Raw genomic sequence first — 16984 nt, 5'->3', positions numbered from 1 at the left:
AGGTGTAACACAATAAGCTTAGGCATCTGTAAACACAATGCCATAATAAATTTGTCGTTTTGTGATTGCATCATAAGGTTCTTCTCGATTAAGTACGTCAACTTACGTACCCATTTCTCTCCATTTTCGGGTAATTTTAATTTTTTTGCTTTAACATGAAGAAATCTGCGGCTGTGGCTCTTAAAATGCTGGGTACGACCAATGGCGAGGGAGTTATTAGTGAAAGAACGTGCAGAGAATGCTTTCAATGCCTTAAGAACGGTGATTTTGATGTTGTGACCGGCATGGCGGTGGAAGACAGAACGTTTTCGTAGCTACTGAAACAGACGAACACAGTCACAGGACATCATTACCGAAAGCAATTGATGCGTTCGAGCCCAGCACTGAAATACAAACTGCCACAATACAGCGATAGACAAAGGTAATTTTGCAGCAGGTCAGTGCTCGACCCTACGTCGCAGAAACCGTCAAAATATACATGGATACGTTGAAATGAGAAGTCCTATCCCTCCCAGCGTATTCTCCATACGTTGCTCTCCCTGACTACCACCTTTCTCGATCAGTGGCATACAGTCTGGCTGACCAGCACTTCCGATCATACGAACAAGTGCAAAATTGAGATGGATCCCCACAAAAGACGACCAGTTCTTCTGCCACGGGATTCGTATGTTATCCGAAAGATGGGAGAATGTAGTGACCAGAGAAGAGAAGTACTATATATAATAATTTTTTTGTAAGTTTTTCTCAATAAAGGCCCGAATTTCGAGAAAAAACGGCAGAAGCAAAGTTGTAGACCTAGAAGAAATGAAGACACTCGGTCGTGGAAGTAAAAATTTAAATAATGCACTACAATTGGAGATATTCATTTATTTTCCTTTTTTTTAATTACAGCTACAGTATGCAAGGCGTTTCCGTAAGAGCGTGCAAAACTGTAACAGGACATAGAAAATGCTCCACTGAACAATTTGAGGTAGAGAACGTGGGTTCGGAGAAGCCAGGTTAAGGAGATATGAAAGCAAACTTCTCTACCGCTTTGTGTAGCACTTCAGTTTTCCAGCTTGTTTACAACTAACATGCGTACAAATTTACACGTACTGTGCTATATATTTAGATGTACATGATTTTCTGCAAGCTCTCAGTGGGCCACATCTTCTACCTGGCAGTCTGTACTTGAGGTTCGTGCAAAGAGGTGTTGGTAGCCTTGGCTGTTCGTGAGAGGCTGTGGATTCAATACAACGGTGCAGCGCCTCACTTCAGTGCGTATGTCCCCAACCATCTTAATGCTGTATTTCCTGGTCTCTGGATTGGAGGGGAGGTTCTATTCCACGGCCTGTGAGGGCACCTGACCTGAATCCGCTTTATTACTTCCTATGTACATTCTAAAGTCACTTGTGTACCAGACCCCGGAGGATAAGGAGTTGGAATTAATTTCCAGAATGGTAGGTCAGGTTACCTTCCATCCGGAAAGTAGATGCACTCAGCGACTGTATGTGACATATAAATTATAGAGGGCAGCAATCAATCCTTTTTAGCTTTTATTATGCAAATCCAGATTTCAAGTAGTAGCTAGCCATTCTCAATGCGCTATTTTCAAAGCATGTAAGTCCCTGTTGTCCGACATGTCACAGTTCATTGAATCAAAGACCGTTGACACACCAGAACAACAGGAACTTACATGCATTGGAAATAGCGCATTGAGAATGGCTAGCTACTACTTGAAATCTGGATTTGCATAATAAAAGCTAAAAAGGATTGATTGCTGCCCTCAATAATTTATAAGAATTGTAGCTGCCTGTGTAGTGATTCGAAACACACAAGGGTTATTTGCCAGGGTGCATTAGAATCTTGTTCGTCGATGTCATGCTTGCATTGAGGTTGATGGCCGTCAGTTTCAGCATATTTTGTAGGGAACAGTACAAATGGTACGTTCATTGTGTCAACGATGGTATTTAACTGTAACTAATGTAAATAAAAAGGTGCACAGTAATGTGATTGCTGTATTCCTATTATCTCATTAAGCTGGCTCCTCCCTACCTCAAATTGTTCAGTGGCCAGTGGCGCATCTTATGTGTCCTGTTAAATTTTTGCACGCTCTTATGGAAGCACCCTGTAGCTATGCACGTAATTCTTTGGAAATGTCGCGTATTTTCGATGCACCATATATATTGCATACACAAGAACCACACTCATCGAAACCATTCGCAAGAACGTCCTCTGAAGCATTTTGCTGCGTAAGCTCATACCATACGCTCATTAAATAGCCCTACACCCATTCGCACTACTTGAGGTGCTGACTTCACAGCACGCTGGGTGGTCGAGCTGGCACACATCAAGTTTTTGAACGTCGATTGCTGAACGTGAGTACAATCCTCGGTATTCACATTGTCATATATTTTCACTGATCTCAGGTAGCCCTCAACACATACTGTGTTTATCCAGTAAACATGTGGTATTGCACCGTTGAACACTGCAGACATATCTGAGAAATTCTGACATACTACACGCCATTCGTATTATAAAACATTACATTCATACCACTGCACTCAGTGTTTTAATCTTTACCAGTACGTCGAAACCACGATCTGAGGACGAACCTGCAAACACACTTTTACTGGGACTTGCATTTAGATTTTGCGTTATACAGAAGAGCATAACATTAACGGGCAAGTTATGCCAAGGTGTCGGTGTGATGAGCGGTGCTGATTATGGCGCCAGCGGGAACTCCAAGTCTGACAACAGCTGTATATCAGACAAGCCATGGCTGTGAAGCTGCAGCCGCGGCACTCTAGGATACTCTAACAGCAGAGCCGACAAATCTGGCAGTCTGGCTGTGGGGTGCTCCTGCTTCGGTGACACCGACAGTTGAAACACCTGCATGGCTGTTCCATTTCACTGTTGGAAAAACATAACGAAATTTAGGTATAAACACATAGAATATTACACGCATAAAAAAAGTTTTGCATGGCCTCAGTTCCGAGAGTTCCGGAACCTGTACAGAAAATTGGAATAGAGATCAACATAAATATCATTTCCGTCCTTCTTATTGCTCATGAAAACCAAACATTGAATGTAGTACCACCATACAGCGAGATCTTCAGAGGTGGTGCTGCAGTTTGGTGCACACACCGGTACATCTAATAGCCAGTACCATGTCCTCTTGCATTGATGCATGCCTGTATTCGTCGTGGCATACTATTCACTAGTTCATCAAGGCACTGTCCGTCAAGATTGTCCCACTCCTCAATGGCGATTCGAAGTAGATTCCTCAGAGTGATTGGTGGGTCACATCATCCATAAAAAGCCGTTTTGAATATATCTCAGGCATGTTCGATAGGGTTCATGTTTGGAGAACACTCTGGCCACACTACTCGAGCGATATAGTTATCCTGAAGGAAGTCATTCACAAGATGTGGACGATGGGGGTGTGAATTGTCATCGCCGGCCGAAGTGGCCGTGCGGTTAAAGGCGCTGCAATCTGGAACCGCAAGATCGCTACGGTCGCAGGTTCGAATCCTGCCTCGGGCATGGATGTTTGTGATGTCCTTAGGTTAGTTAGGTTTAACTAGTTCTAAGTTCTAGGGGACTAATGACCTCAGCAGTTGAGTCCCATAGTGCTCAGAGCCATTTTTTTGAATTGTCATCCATGAAGAAAGAATGCCTCGCCAATATGCTGCCGATATGCTTGCACAATCGGTCGGAGGATGACGTCCACGTATCGTACAGCCGTTACGGCACCTCCCATGACCACCAGCGGCGTCCGTCGGCCCCACATAATGCCACCCCAAAACAGCAGAGAAACTCCATCTTGCTGCACTCGCTCTGCAGTGTGTCTAAGGCATTCAGCCTGACCGGGATTCCTCTAAACTCGCTTTCGACTATTGTCTGTTTGAAGGCATATGCGACACTCATTGGTGAAGAGAACATGATGCCGATCTTGAGCGGTCCATTAGGCATGTTGTTGGGCCCATCTGGCGCTGCGTAGTGTCGTGATGCAAAGATGGACTTCGCCATGGAAGTTGCGCATCATACAGCCTATTGCGCCCAGTTTGAGTCGTAACACGACGTCCTGTGGTCGCACGAAAAGCATTATTGATCTTGGTGGCGTTGCTGTCAGCGTTCCTCCAAGCAGTAATCCGTAGGTAGCGGTCATCCACTGCAGTAGTAGCCTTTGGGCGGCCTGAGTGAGGCATGTCATCGACAGTTCCTGTCTCTCTGTATCTCCTCAATGTCCTAACAGCATCGCTTTGGTTCACTCCGAGACGCCTGGACACTTCCCTTGTTGGGAGCCCTTCCTGGGACAATGCGGACGCGATCGAACCGCGGTACTGAGCGTCTAGGCATGCTTAAACTAAAGACAGCACGAGCCGAGTACTTCCTTCCTGGTGAAATGACTGGAAATGATCGGGTGTCGGAACTCCACCTTCTAATAGGCGCTGCTCATGCAAGGTTGTTTACATCTTTGGGTGGGTTTAGTGACATCTCTGAACAGGCAAAGGGGCTGTCTCTGTGATACAATATCCACAGTCAACGTCTAATTTCAGGAGTTCTGGGAACCGGGGTGATGCAAAAAATTTTTTGATTGTATATGTAATAAACAATAATCATGTATGGTGAAATATTGACTTCTGAATGTGACCATTTCCTTCTTTTCATTCTGACCAGGAGTGGTGGTACTTCTGCTGGAACTTCATGGAGATATTTTCAGTACAGCATGCAGAATAAGAACGACAAGATTGACGCTTTTGGATTTATGATGAGAAAGAGGAAGGGGAACATGATTCTTACTATCCCACGAAGGCAAAGCGAGGACAGGAGGGGTTCCAACCATTTCTAACTCTAGACCAGCACAATGGTTTGGCGACCTCTAAAGTATCTGTGCTGGGATTCCCTTCGGGCGGGAGAGGGAGGGGGTGGGGACAGATATTCCCTGTGAATCTGAAAAGATAACAAGCATAATTGTCTCAAGTGTAACCTGACATAAGAAGTGATCACGAGGAAAGATCTTTATCTATGCTCATACGTATCGTGTCCTTCTATCGTGAGAACTTAATACGAAACTGAAACACTGGACCACATATTCCTTGCACAAGATAATTTTTCTGCGTCATACACGCTAATTATGTTGCTACAGCTGCTCTTCGTAACGAATATTGTGACGAAAGCTCTTGGTACACATCTACAAGTACGCCGGCAAGGCCCTTACAACTTCGTTTGCAGTTTGCGACGAGTACCTGGAAAGCCGCCAGCTCATGTGTACACAGTGGCAGCTACAGACAGTATATATACACTGCGCTGCTCCCCTCTACCTGTGGGAACGCGGCGTGCATGGCGACAGGACCCTGAATGGGCTCATCAAGCGAGGCCACTGGCTTCGTACCATGTAGCGTGCAACATGATACGTGCCAATACGCCGGGCTGACATAGTGTGACATAACTTTCTATGGACCCTGACCTCGCAGGGTGTAACGAGTGCTAAGTGCAGACATTTGAAGAAAAGTGGGAGGAGGAGATAAAAGTGAGTTAGCGTAAGATTTGCTCGACATGGAACATATGAACAATGGCGATTTGAAAGGCTCAATAATGGAGTAAGGAACATGTAATTCCAAGCCATTAAACTTGCTGGGATTCTGCAGCCTATTTGTGAGCATTGAGGATCTGATATCTGAGCAATAAATGATGGAAGAACGAAACTCCCAACGAATTATAGTCAGGAATCACGAATTGATAATCATCACTTGTGTTAAGGGACAGCATATCTAACTGCTTTGTGTGTTTTTTCGTTTAATGTAGGATCACAGCCTTCCAGTCATATACGTCATGTGTTACGATCAAATATGATAGACATATGTGGTTTTCAGAAAACTGAAAATAATAGTCCAACCTGCGTCTTCCTTCGTATTCTGATTCGAATTTATTTGTTCTTTTCAGAAAAGTAAATCGTTGCGCATGTGTGTCAATAACCATTCTGATGTGTATCCGCTAGAGATTAAGGAAGGCATCACGCCGTTTGAGTGAGGACAGAAATTTCAGTAACAGACGCTACGAGGTGCCCGATACTTCTTTGCTTATGTCTTTGGGCATCGAGAAACATTGGCAGAAAATCTGAAGCAAACGAAGTGTTATACAGTTAAAGACTTCCTTCTTTCAAGTACCAAAAACAAAATTATTTATTTAGAAGCAAAGCCGATGGCGAAATTTACTGGACACTTGTTTAGTTACGGGGAAGTGTATTCGATTACTCGCTCGAATTGCTTCTTCACATATTTTTTTGTTACATTGTGCTTTTAATGACAAAACGCGCTTAATACTATCTATAATCACTGCCCATCCTAATCCATTCTCGAATAAATCAAATGAGAGATAATTGTCTCCGTGCTTCAGTGCGAAACCTAATTGCACTTGTCTTACACAGACGAGACTTAAAGGTTACGAATACATCGAAACTGACGTACAGTGTACCTCGAATATCGAATCTTTAAAGCTCCTCCACTGAATTTCGCAGTCCTTCCAAAATCTTTTTCCTATTCCCCTAGCATTTCTGTTACACTTTCGTGTAAGCTACCTGTCGGCCGTAACAGCCATTTCCTGAATTCCTTCCGTGTGGTCTATCTGGAACCCTGACGAATACCCCGAAGTCTTGAGCGCTACTCAGGATTTGCTGTCACAAGCCTCTGGCAAACTGATTCCTTAAAATAGGCACAACAATTTTTCAGAACTTTTCAAACCAATTCTATGTCTCTGCTATTTATTTCATGTGTTCCTATCGTTTCGTATTTATTACCGCTAGGTATTCGAATGTGAGAGACTTAAGGTGTTCGCCACTTACTTTTTGACCAGCTACTATCTGTATTTTTGTCTGTCCTATGAATATTATCATACGCTGGAACATTTTAAGGAAGTTCTACATTGTATCAAAAACGGCCAGAGGTGACACATCCTTGTGGATAACAACTCCATTAACGAACAGTCTGTGAATACATTTACATCTACATCTACATCTACATTTATACTCCGCAAGCCACCCAACGGTGTGTGTCGGAGGGCACTTTACGTGCCACTGTCATTACCTCCCTTTTCTGTTCCAGTCGCGTATGGTTCGCGGGAAGAACGACTGTCTGAAAGCCTCCGTGCGCGCTCGAATCTCTCTAATTTTACATTCGTGATCTCCTCGGGAGGTATAAGTAGGGGGAAGCAATATATTCGATACCTCATCCAGAAACGCACCCTCTCGAAACCTGGCGAGCAAACTACACCGCGATGCAGAGCGCCTCTCTTGCAGAGTCTGCCACTTGAGTTTATTAAACATCTCCGTAACGCCATCACGGTTGCCAAATAACCCTGTGACGAAACGCGCCGCTCTTCTTTGGATCTTCTCTATCTCCTCCGTCAACCCGATATGGTACGGATCCCACACTGATGAGCAATACTCAAGTATAGGTCGAACGAGTGTTTTGTAAGCCACCTTCTTTGTTGATGTACTACATTTTCTAAGGACTCTCCCAATGAATCTCAACCTGGTACCCGCCTTACCAACAATTAATTTTATGTGATCATTCCACTTCAAATCGTTCCGCACGCATACTCCCAGATATTTTACAGAAGTAACTGCTACCAGTGTTTGTTCCGCTATCATATAATCATACAATAAAGGATCCTTCTTTCTATGTATTCGCAATACATTACATTTGTCTATGTTAAGGGTCAGATACCACTCCCTGCAGCAAGTGCTTATCAGCTGCAGATCTTCCTGCATTTCGCTACAATTTTCTAATGCTGCAACTTCTCTGTGTACTACAGCATCATCCGCGAAAAGCCGCATGGAACTTCCGACACTATCTACTAGATCATTTATATATATATTGTGAAAAGCAATGGTCCCATAACACTCCCCTGTGGCACGCCAGAGGTTACTTTAACGTCTGTAGACGTCTCTCCATTGATAACAACATGCTGTGTTCTGTTTGCTAAAAACTCTTTAATCCAGCCACACAGCTGGTCTGATATTCCGTAGGCTCTTACTTTGTTTATCAGGCGACAGTGTGGAACTGTATCGAACGCCTTCCGGAAGTCAAGGTAAACAGCATCTACTTGGGAGCCTGTATCTAATATTTTCTGGGTCTCATGAACAAATAAAGCGAGTTGGGTCTCACACGATCGCTGTTTCCGGAATCCATGTTGATTCCTACAGAGTAGATTCTGGGTTTCCAAAAACCACATGATACTCGAGCAAAAAACATGTTCTAAAATTCTACAACAGATCGATGTCAGAGATATATGTCTATAGTTTTGCGCATCTGCTCGACGACCCTCCTTGAAGACTGGGACTACCTGTGCTCTTTTCCAATCATTTGGAACCTTCCGTTCCTCTAGAGACTTGCGGTAGACGGCTGTTAGAAGGGGGGCAAGTTCTTTCGCATACTCTGTGTAGAATCGAATTGGTATCCCGTCAGGTCCAGTGGACTTTCCTCTGTGGTGTGACTCCAGTTGCTTTTCTATTCCTTGGACACTTATTTCGATGTCAGCAATTTTTTCGTTTGAGCGAGGATTTAGAGAAGGAACTGCAGTGCGGTCTTCCTCTGTGAAACAGCTTTGGAAAAAGGTGTTTAGTATTTCAGCATTACGCGTGTCATCCTCTGTTTCAATGCCATCATCATCCCGGAGTGTCTGGATATGCTGTTTCGAGCCACTTACTGATTTAACGTAAGACCAGAACTTCCTAGGATTTTTTGTCAAGTCGGTACATAGAATTTTACTTTAAAATTCACTGAACGCTTCACGCATAGCCCTCCTTACGCTAACTTTGACATCGTTTAGCTTCTGTTTGTCTGAAAGGTTTTGGCTGCGTTTAAATTTGGAGTGAAAGTCTCTTTGCTTTCGCAGTAGTTTCCTAACTTTTTTGTTGAACCACGGTGGGTTTTTCCCGTCCTTCACAGTTTTACTCGGCACGTACCTGTCTAAAACGCATTTTACGATTGCGTTGAACTTTTTCCATGAACACTCAACATTGTCAGTGTCGGAACAGAAATTTTCGTTTAGATCTGTTAGGTAGTCTGAAATCTGCCTTCTATTACTCTTGCTAAACAGATATACCTTCCTCCCTTTTTTTATATTCCTATTAACTTCCATATTCAGGGATGCTGCAACGGCTTTATGATCGCTGATTCCCTGTTCTGCACTTACAGAGTCGAAAAGTTCGGGTCTGTTTGTTATCAGTAGGTCCAAGATGTTATCTCCACGAGTCGGTTCTCTGTTTAATTGCTCGAGGTAATTTTCGGATAGTGCACTCAGTATAATGTCACTCGATGCTCTGTCCCTACCACCCGTCCTAAACATCTGAGTGTCCCAGTCTATATCTGGTAAATTGAAATCGCCACCTAAGACTATAACATGCTGAGAAAATTTATGTGAAATGTATTCCAAATTTTCTCTCAGTTGTTCTGCCACTAATGCTGCTGAGTCGGGACGTCGGCAAAAGGAGCCAATTATTAACCTAGCTCGGTTGTTGAGTGTAACCTCCACCCATAATAATTCACAGGAACTATCCACTTCTACACTACAGGATAAACTAACTACTAACAGCGACAAACACGCCCCACCGGCTGCATGCAATCTATCCTTTCTAAACACCGTCTGTGCCTTTGTAAAAATTTCGGCAGAATTTATCTCTGGCTTCAGCCAGCTTTCTGTACCTATAACGATTTTAGCTTCGGTGCTTTCCGTCAGCGCTTGAAGTTCCGGTACTTTACCAACGCAGCTTCGACAGTTGACAATTACAATACCGATTGCTGCTTGGTCCACACATGTCCTGACTTTGCCCACATCTTTTGAGGCTGTTGCCCTTTCTGTACTTGAACGAGGCCATCTAACCTAAAAAACCGACCAGTCCACGCCACACATGTAGCCGCTTGCTGCGTGTAGTGGACTCCTGACCTATCCAGCGGAACCCGAAACCCCACCACCCTATGGCGCAAGTCGAGGAATCTGCAGCCCACACGGTCGCAGAACCGTCTCAGCCTCTGATTCAAGCCCTCCACTCGGCCCTGTACCAAAGGTCCGCAGGCAGTCCTGTCGACGATGCTGCAGATGGTGAGCTCTGCTTTCATCCCGCTAGCGAGACTGGCAGTCTTCACCAAATCAGATAGCCGCCGGAAGCCAGAGAGGATTTCCTCCGATCCATAGCGACACACATCGTTGGTGCCGACATGAGCGAGCACCTGCAGATGGGTGCACCCTGTACCCTTCATGGCATCCGGAAGGACCCTTTCTGTGGTGTCACCGCCAGACACCACACTTGCTAGTTGGTAGCTTTAAAAAGGCCGCGGTCCATTAGTACATGTCGGACCCGCGTGTCGCCACTGTCAGTGATCGCAGACCGATCGCCACCACACGGCAGGTCTCGAGAGACATACTAGCACTCGCCCCAGTTGTACGGACGACTTAGCTAGCGATGCAACACTGACGAAGCCTCGTTTACTTGCAGAGAAGATAGTTAGAATAGCCTTCAGCTAAGTCAATGGCTACGACCTAGCAAGGCGCCATAGCAATTGATAGTTATCGTATGAAGCATGTCTCATCAAGAACTATGTATACAAATGATGGATTAAAGTTAAGTATTCCAGCAGCTATGTACTTTTCGTTATAGCATTCATTACGTATCCTGTTTCAGACCTCACGCCATCCTGCGTGAGTTTAAGCGCGTGCCTTTCGGTTACCCGTCACTGTAGACTGGCTGTCTTGTCAGTCCACAACACTTTCCACATCTAGAATGACTCCCCCCGTTATGCACACGGAGTGCACATTGGTTTTCTTCCCCTCTCTTGCAGCCATATCCCTAAGGGGCCTCATTACGCGCCTGACGTTGGAGCTCCCAACTACCAGTAAGCCCACCCTCTGCGACCGTCCGGGTCTTGCAGACTGAGGGGCAACCTCTGGAACAGGACACGCAGGACAAGCAGCCATGTCCGGCCGAAGATCAGTATCACCCGGAGACAGAGCCTGAAACCGGTTCGTCAGACAAACTGGAGAGGCCTTCCGTTCAGCCCTCCGGAATGTCTTTCGCCCCCTGCCACACCTCGAGACGACCTCCCACTCCACCACGGGTGAGGGGTCAGCCTCAATGCGGACAGTATCCCGGGCAACCACAGTCGTAGTCCGATCGGGGGATGCGTGGGACGAGCTGGCCGTCCCCGACAAACCCCCATCCGGACCCCCACAGTGATGCCCATTGGCAACAGCCTCAAGCTGTGTGACCGAAGCCAACACTGCCTCAAGCTGGGAGTGAAGGGATGCCAACTCAGCCTGCATCCGAACACAGCAGTTGCAGTCCCTATCCATGCTAAAAACTGTTGTGCAAAGAACGTCTGAACTAATCTACAGAGAGCGCAAACAAATCGACACAAAATTTAAACGGTTATTAAAATACAAGATTGCCTAGTAAATGCAGTAATGCTGCTACTTGCGCACTGCTGACACACTGCTCGGCGGCGGAAGGCGACTACGCGATTTTACACTATTCAGGTACTAAAACGCGATGCCACAACTCTCAAATACTATAATACGCACGAAATTTATGAATTAAACAATGCAAGTACCAAAAACACGCAAAGAAATTAAGAATTAAAGTACGTAACAAATAAATGAGCTAGGAGTATACGACTTTCTGCTGGCAGCTGCTTATCCAACGGCGGCAGGGAGCACATCTGCCCCTATGCCATAACTCGTGTATTTACTGAGAACAGTATCGGACGTCTTATACACTACTGGACATTAAAAGTGCTGCACCAAGAATAAATGCAGATGATAAACGGGTATTCATTGGACAAATATATTACACTAGAACTGACAAGTGATTATATTTTCACGCAATTTGGGTGCATAGATCCTGAGAAATCAGTACCCAGAACAACCACCTCTGGCCGTAATAACGGCCCTGATACGCCTGGGAATTGAGTCAAACAGCTTGGATGGCGTGTACAGGTACAGCTGCCCAGGCAGCTTCAACACGATACCACAGTTCATCAAGAGTAGTGATTGCGTATTGTGACGAGCCAGTTGCTCGGCCACCATTGACCAGACGTGTTCAATTGGTGAGAGATCTGGAGAATGTCCTGGCCAGGGCTGCAGTCGAACGTTTTCTGTATCCAGAAAGGCCCGTGCAGGACCTGCAACATACGGTCGTACATTATCCTGCTGAAATGTAGGGTTTCGCAGCTATCTAATGTAGGGTAGAGCCACGGGTCGTAACACAACTGAAATGTAACGTTCACTGTTCAAAGTGCCGTCAATGCGAACAAGAGATGACCGAGACGTGTAACCAATGGCACTCCATACCATCTCGCCGAGTGATACGCCGGTATGGCGATGACGAATGCACGCTCCCAATGTGCGTTCACCGTGATTTCGCCAAACACGAATGCGACCATTATGATGCTGTAAACAGAACCTGGATTCATCCGAAAAAATGACGTTTTGCCATTCGTGCACCCAGGTTCGTCGTTGAGTACACCATCGCAGGCGCTCCTGTCTACGATGCAGCGTCAAGGGTAACCGCAGCCATGGTCTCCGAGCTGACAGTCCATGCTGCTGCAAACGTCGTCGAACTGTTCGTGCAGATGGTTTTTGTCTTGCAACCTTCGCCATCTGTTGACTCAGGGATCTAGATGTGGCTGCACGATCCGTTACAGCCATGCGGATAAGATGCCTGTCATCTCGACTGCTAGTGATACGAGGCCGTTGGAATCCAGCACGGCGTTTCGTATTACCCTCCTGAACCCACCGACTCCATATTCTGCTAACTGTCATTGGATCTCGACCAACGCGAGTAGCAATGTCGCGATACGATAAACCACAATCGCGATAGGCTACAATTCGACCTTTATCAAAGTCGGAAACGTGATGGTACGCATTTCTCCTCCTTACACGAGGCATCACAACAACGTTTCACCAGCCAACGCCGGTCAACTGCCGTTTGTGTATGAGAAATCGGTTGGAAACTTTCCTCATGTGAGCACGTTGTAGGTGTCGCCACCGGCGCCAACCTTATGTGACTGCTCTGAAAAACTAATCATTTGCATATCACAGCATCTTCTTCTTGTCGGTTAAATTTCGCGTCTGTAGCACGTCATCTTCGTGCTGTAACAATTTTAATAGTCAGTAGAGTATTCTCCTGGTACGCAGCAGATGTTACTTTAGTTTGTGTTGAACATTATCAGTACTGTATAACATAGATTAGCTATTAATTTTCAGATTCAACCACTTATCTGAAAAGACCATGGTTATTCATCAACATTGTAGTGCTTTGTCCAACGACGTATTTGTTTTCGAATGGGTACTATTTAAAAAACGTTTTTACAGACAATGCAGGTTGATTTTCACAGGAACAAAAGTATTCTGTGCTCTTTTTCAATCACGCGGATCATCGCATGTCGTCCTTTTGTGTGAAAGACAGGGTTATTCGAGAACTTTTAATACATTAAGAAAAGATTAATAAATAAAGTTGTGTATTGGGTACTCTTATGCCTCACCAAGAACACATACAAATGTGAAAGGTGTATAGACATTTTAGAACTACTAAAGAGCTGGCCGCTGTGGTCGAGCGGTTCTAGGCGCTACAGTCTGGAACTGCGAGGCCGCTACGGTCGCAGGTTCGAATCCTGCCTCGGGCATGGATGTATGTGATGTCCTTAGGTTAGTTAGGTTTAAGTAGTTCTAAGTTCTAGGGGACTGATGACCTCAGAAGTTAAGTCCCATAGTGCTCAGAGCCATGTGAACTACTTAAGATACTAACCCATTGCCAACAAAATATGTAATATACATGTATAAGAAATGCTATAACGAACTGTTTAATCATTGTTCCTTTTTACTTTGTTTTGCTGCGTAAACACAGATGTTCAGCACGTCTGATGGCTGCGTGGCAGCACGTAGTTCGAAAATCGCGACACACATCAGCAGAATAATAAAAGAGAGAAATTTGTCATATTCTTTGCATTATATACAGAATTTCCTGCGTTGATTTGCCACTGTGGCAACGAACAAATGTACATGCATTTAAAATAAACTATTAACCTCTTTGCAGGTACTGAAACAAGCGAAATTTGCAATGAGCTGTATGCCTTCAGTTCACAAAAAAAAAAAAAAAAAATAAATAAAAAAAAATAAAAAAAAAAATCCAGTACATATCTACAAAGCAACAAAATAGTAAAGTATTTCTTAGGCGCATGTTGTATCGCTATACAGTTAAATAACCGACAGCAAATAGTTCAAGCGCACGCGCAGTGAAATTGAATCTTTCCTCTTATTGAGTGGCGGGCCGGCTGAAGAAGCTGAGCGGTTCTAGGCGCTGCAGTCTGGAACCTCGCGATAGCTACGGTCGCACGTTCGAATCCTGCCTCGGGCATGGATGTGTGTGATGTCCTTAGGTTAGTTAGGTTCTAGGGGACCGATGAGCTCAGAAGTTAAGTCCCATAGTTCTCACAGCTATTTGAACCATTTGACTGGCGAGGAAGTCACAAACCCTTCCTCGAACAGAGACTGTCTTCAACACATTATTAAAAACATTCATGAGCACACTGTGTTAATAAACACATTTCAGAGTTACTCAAATTCATCTCCTCAAAATTTAATCCAGTGTAGTAACATCATACACCACTAAAATACTCCACCACAGCAAATTAAAGATAATAATGTGTCGTAGTGTCAAAGTACTAAGCAAAAGACGCAGATATTATGCTTTCGTCTGATAGAACTGGATAGTTTCCTGTCGATCCATGTATGTATCTATGTGAAGAACTTTGAATGCAAAAAGTCGTCACTGGCCACGTGGCCGACTGGGGCATTTTAGACCAGCGAGTAAAGTATTCACAAGATTCACAAAGCTCATTTGTGCTCGAATGGGAGGTATAGCATTTGGTACATCAGTCACTAATCTGCTTGTTTTATAGAGGTAAACGACAGTAAATGGTGTTCAGGTTTTATGTCATGAATAACTATTGATAACTAAAACTATTAATAACTAAAAATTAAAGATTCAACTGAAGTTCAATTTTATTTGGAGACTAATGCTAGCGATACTTGCAATACGGGATTGTAAGCAAGTTAACAGAGAAAAGTACCTATTATCTTCAAACGTGATTGACGCTTTAAAAAATGTACCACAACAGGTACTGGGAACTTGTACATTTTATGTACTATGACGAAAAGTGTAAGACTATGATACGCAGGTTGTACGCAAGTGGAATGGAAGAGGTGAATTGTCAGGACAGGTTAAAAACCGTTCACAAACAGAATATCTCTGTGTTTATTGTAGATTTAGACCACAAAGGCACTATCCATCACACATGTAGTCATTTCTATATTCCAGTTACTTAGGCAATAGGGTGAGTGAATGCTAAATAATAGAGAGAAAGAGCCAGACACGTGATACAGAATAAGCAAAGTCACATGAAAACGAAAATCAAGGGAATGAGAGACGACGTAAGCTGTCTTTCCTGGACCAAGACTAAACCACAACAGCAGGCAGTCGGTGGAGGCAGTGATACGGCCTCTGCCCCGCACCTGTTGATTGTCTGTTACAAGAATTCGTGGCTGTGCTGCATCCTACTGCGGGCTTTGTACCGCCCTTGTATTTTGATCCATCAATTCGGCATGCATATCGCAGCCAGCTAGAAAGACTGGGATCTGGTTGCAAAATCTTAATGATATAGAAGTACCACAAGAAGTATCAATTTGTGGGGTCCTCATTGCTACCTGTAACAGCAATTCTGCTGCACAGTCTAGAGAGAAAGAAAAGTCCTCGAATTAAGCCTCCTAGTATGTAAATGTCATAAGCAGTCATATTGAGATTTATTGAATGAACATCACGTTGGCTTTATTTTTTCATTTTAATGACGTCCATTGTTTAGAATGCATATTTCTACAAAACTGAACTCGTTTTTAAGAGATAAAGATTTATTGAGCCACAAAATGTCGTATTTGATGTTTTATTAGAATGATTCATGGATCTCTTCAATCGTGATGGACCTTTACCAGCACCAACAGTAATGCGACATAGGATACTGATAGATAACATTTCTCCAGTCTACAGGAGGCTGTACTGAACACCCAAGCATGTATAACCAGTAATGTAAGAATTTATCGCTCAACAGCATGACATCACTGAACATAGAGCAGTTGATGTACATGTCTCAAAGAAATCATCAGACAGAATGGAGAAATATAGGTTTTCTTGCAATTACTGAGGTCTAAATGCAAGAACAATCATAGCTGCATATCCTTAAGACTGCAGCAGCCACTTTCCAAAAGATAGACCTGCATCTACACATATACGTACTCCACAAGTAGCCATATGGAGCCTGGTGGAGGGAGTGCAGAGAGGACTGAAACCAAAACAGTGCATGGTTTATCTTAACGACAGCAGCACGTGAAATGACTGAAAGAAGTGTTATGTTCAGCACATTTAATGCTAAGCAGTTAGAAATGTCACTTCACATCAAAAGAGGTAAGTTATCTAGATCATATGATTTGCCAAGATGGCAAGAAGACTGACCCATGGTTGATTTATGCTCTGTGTCATTCCTTAACATTGCAAACAACGAATAAACTGCAGTCTTTTTTGAGGCTGTGTAATACTTATACATAATTCGCTAAGAGGGTTTCAGGAATGGCACTGTGGAAGAAAAATATGAAATTCTGACTATCATAATGCATTTCAGAAATTGAAAACATGATTAACGAGTCTCTTGTTAATATTTCCGAATGACTGGAAGGAATTTATCCTATCATGTGACTTGAGCCATCAGATGATTGTATGTATTCTCAGTCACGATGTAGATGGCAAGGAACATCTGGTACCATATGCATCGACACTTGAATGATGCCAAATGGAATCACCCATTCACAGGAAAAGAAGTCTTCAGCGTCATTTACGGTGTTACATATATTCACTGTTACCTGTATGGGAGAAAATTCATTATCACAGTGTACTATG

This window comes from Schistocerca serialis, chromosome 2, assembly GCF_023864345.2.
Source record: "Schistocerca serialis cubense isolate TAMUIC-IGC-003099 chromosome 2, iqSchSeri2.2, whole genome shotgun sequence".
Lineage (NCBI taxonomy): Eukaryota > Metazoa > Arthropoda > Insecta > Orthoptera > Acrididae > Schistocerca > Schistocerca serialis.
The sequence above is the reverse complement of the archived record's forward strand: the minus strand, read 5'-3'. Positions refer to the sequence as shown.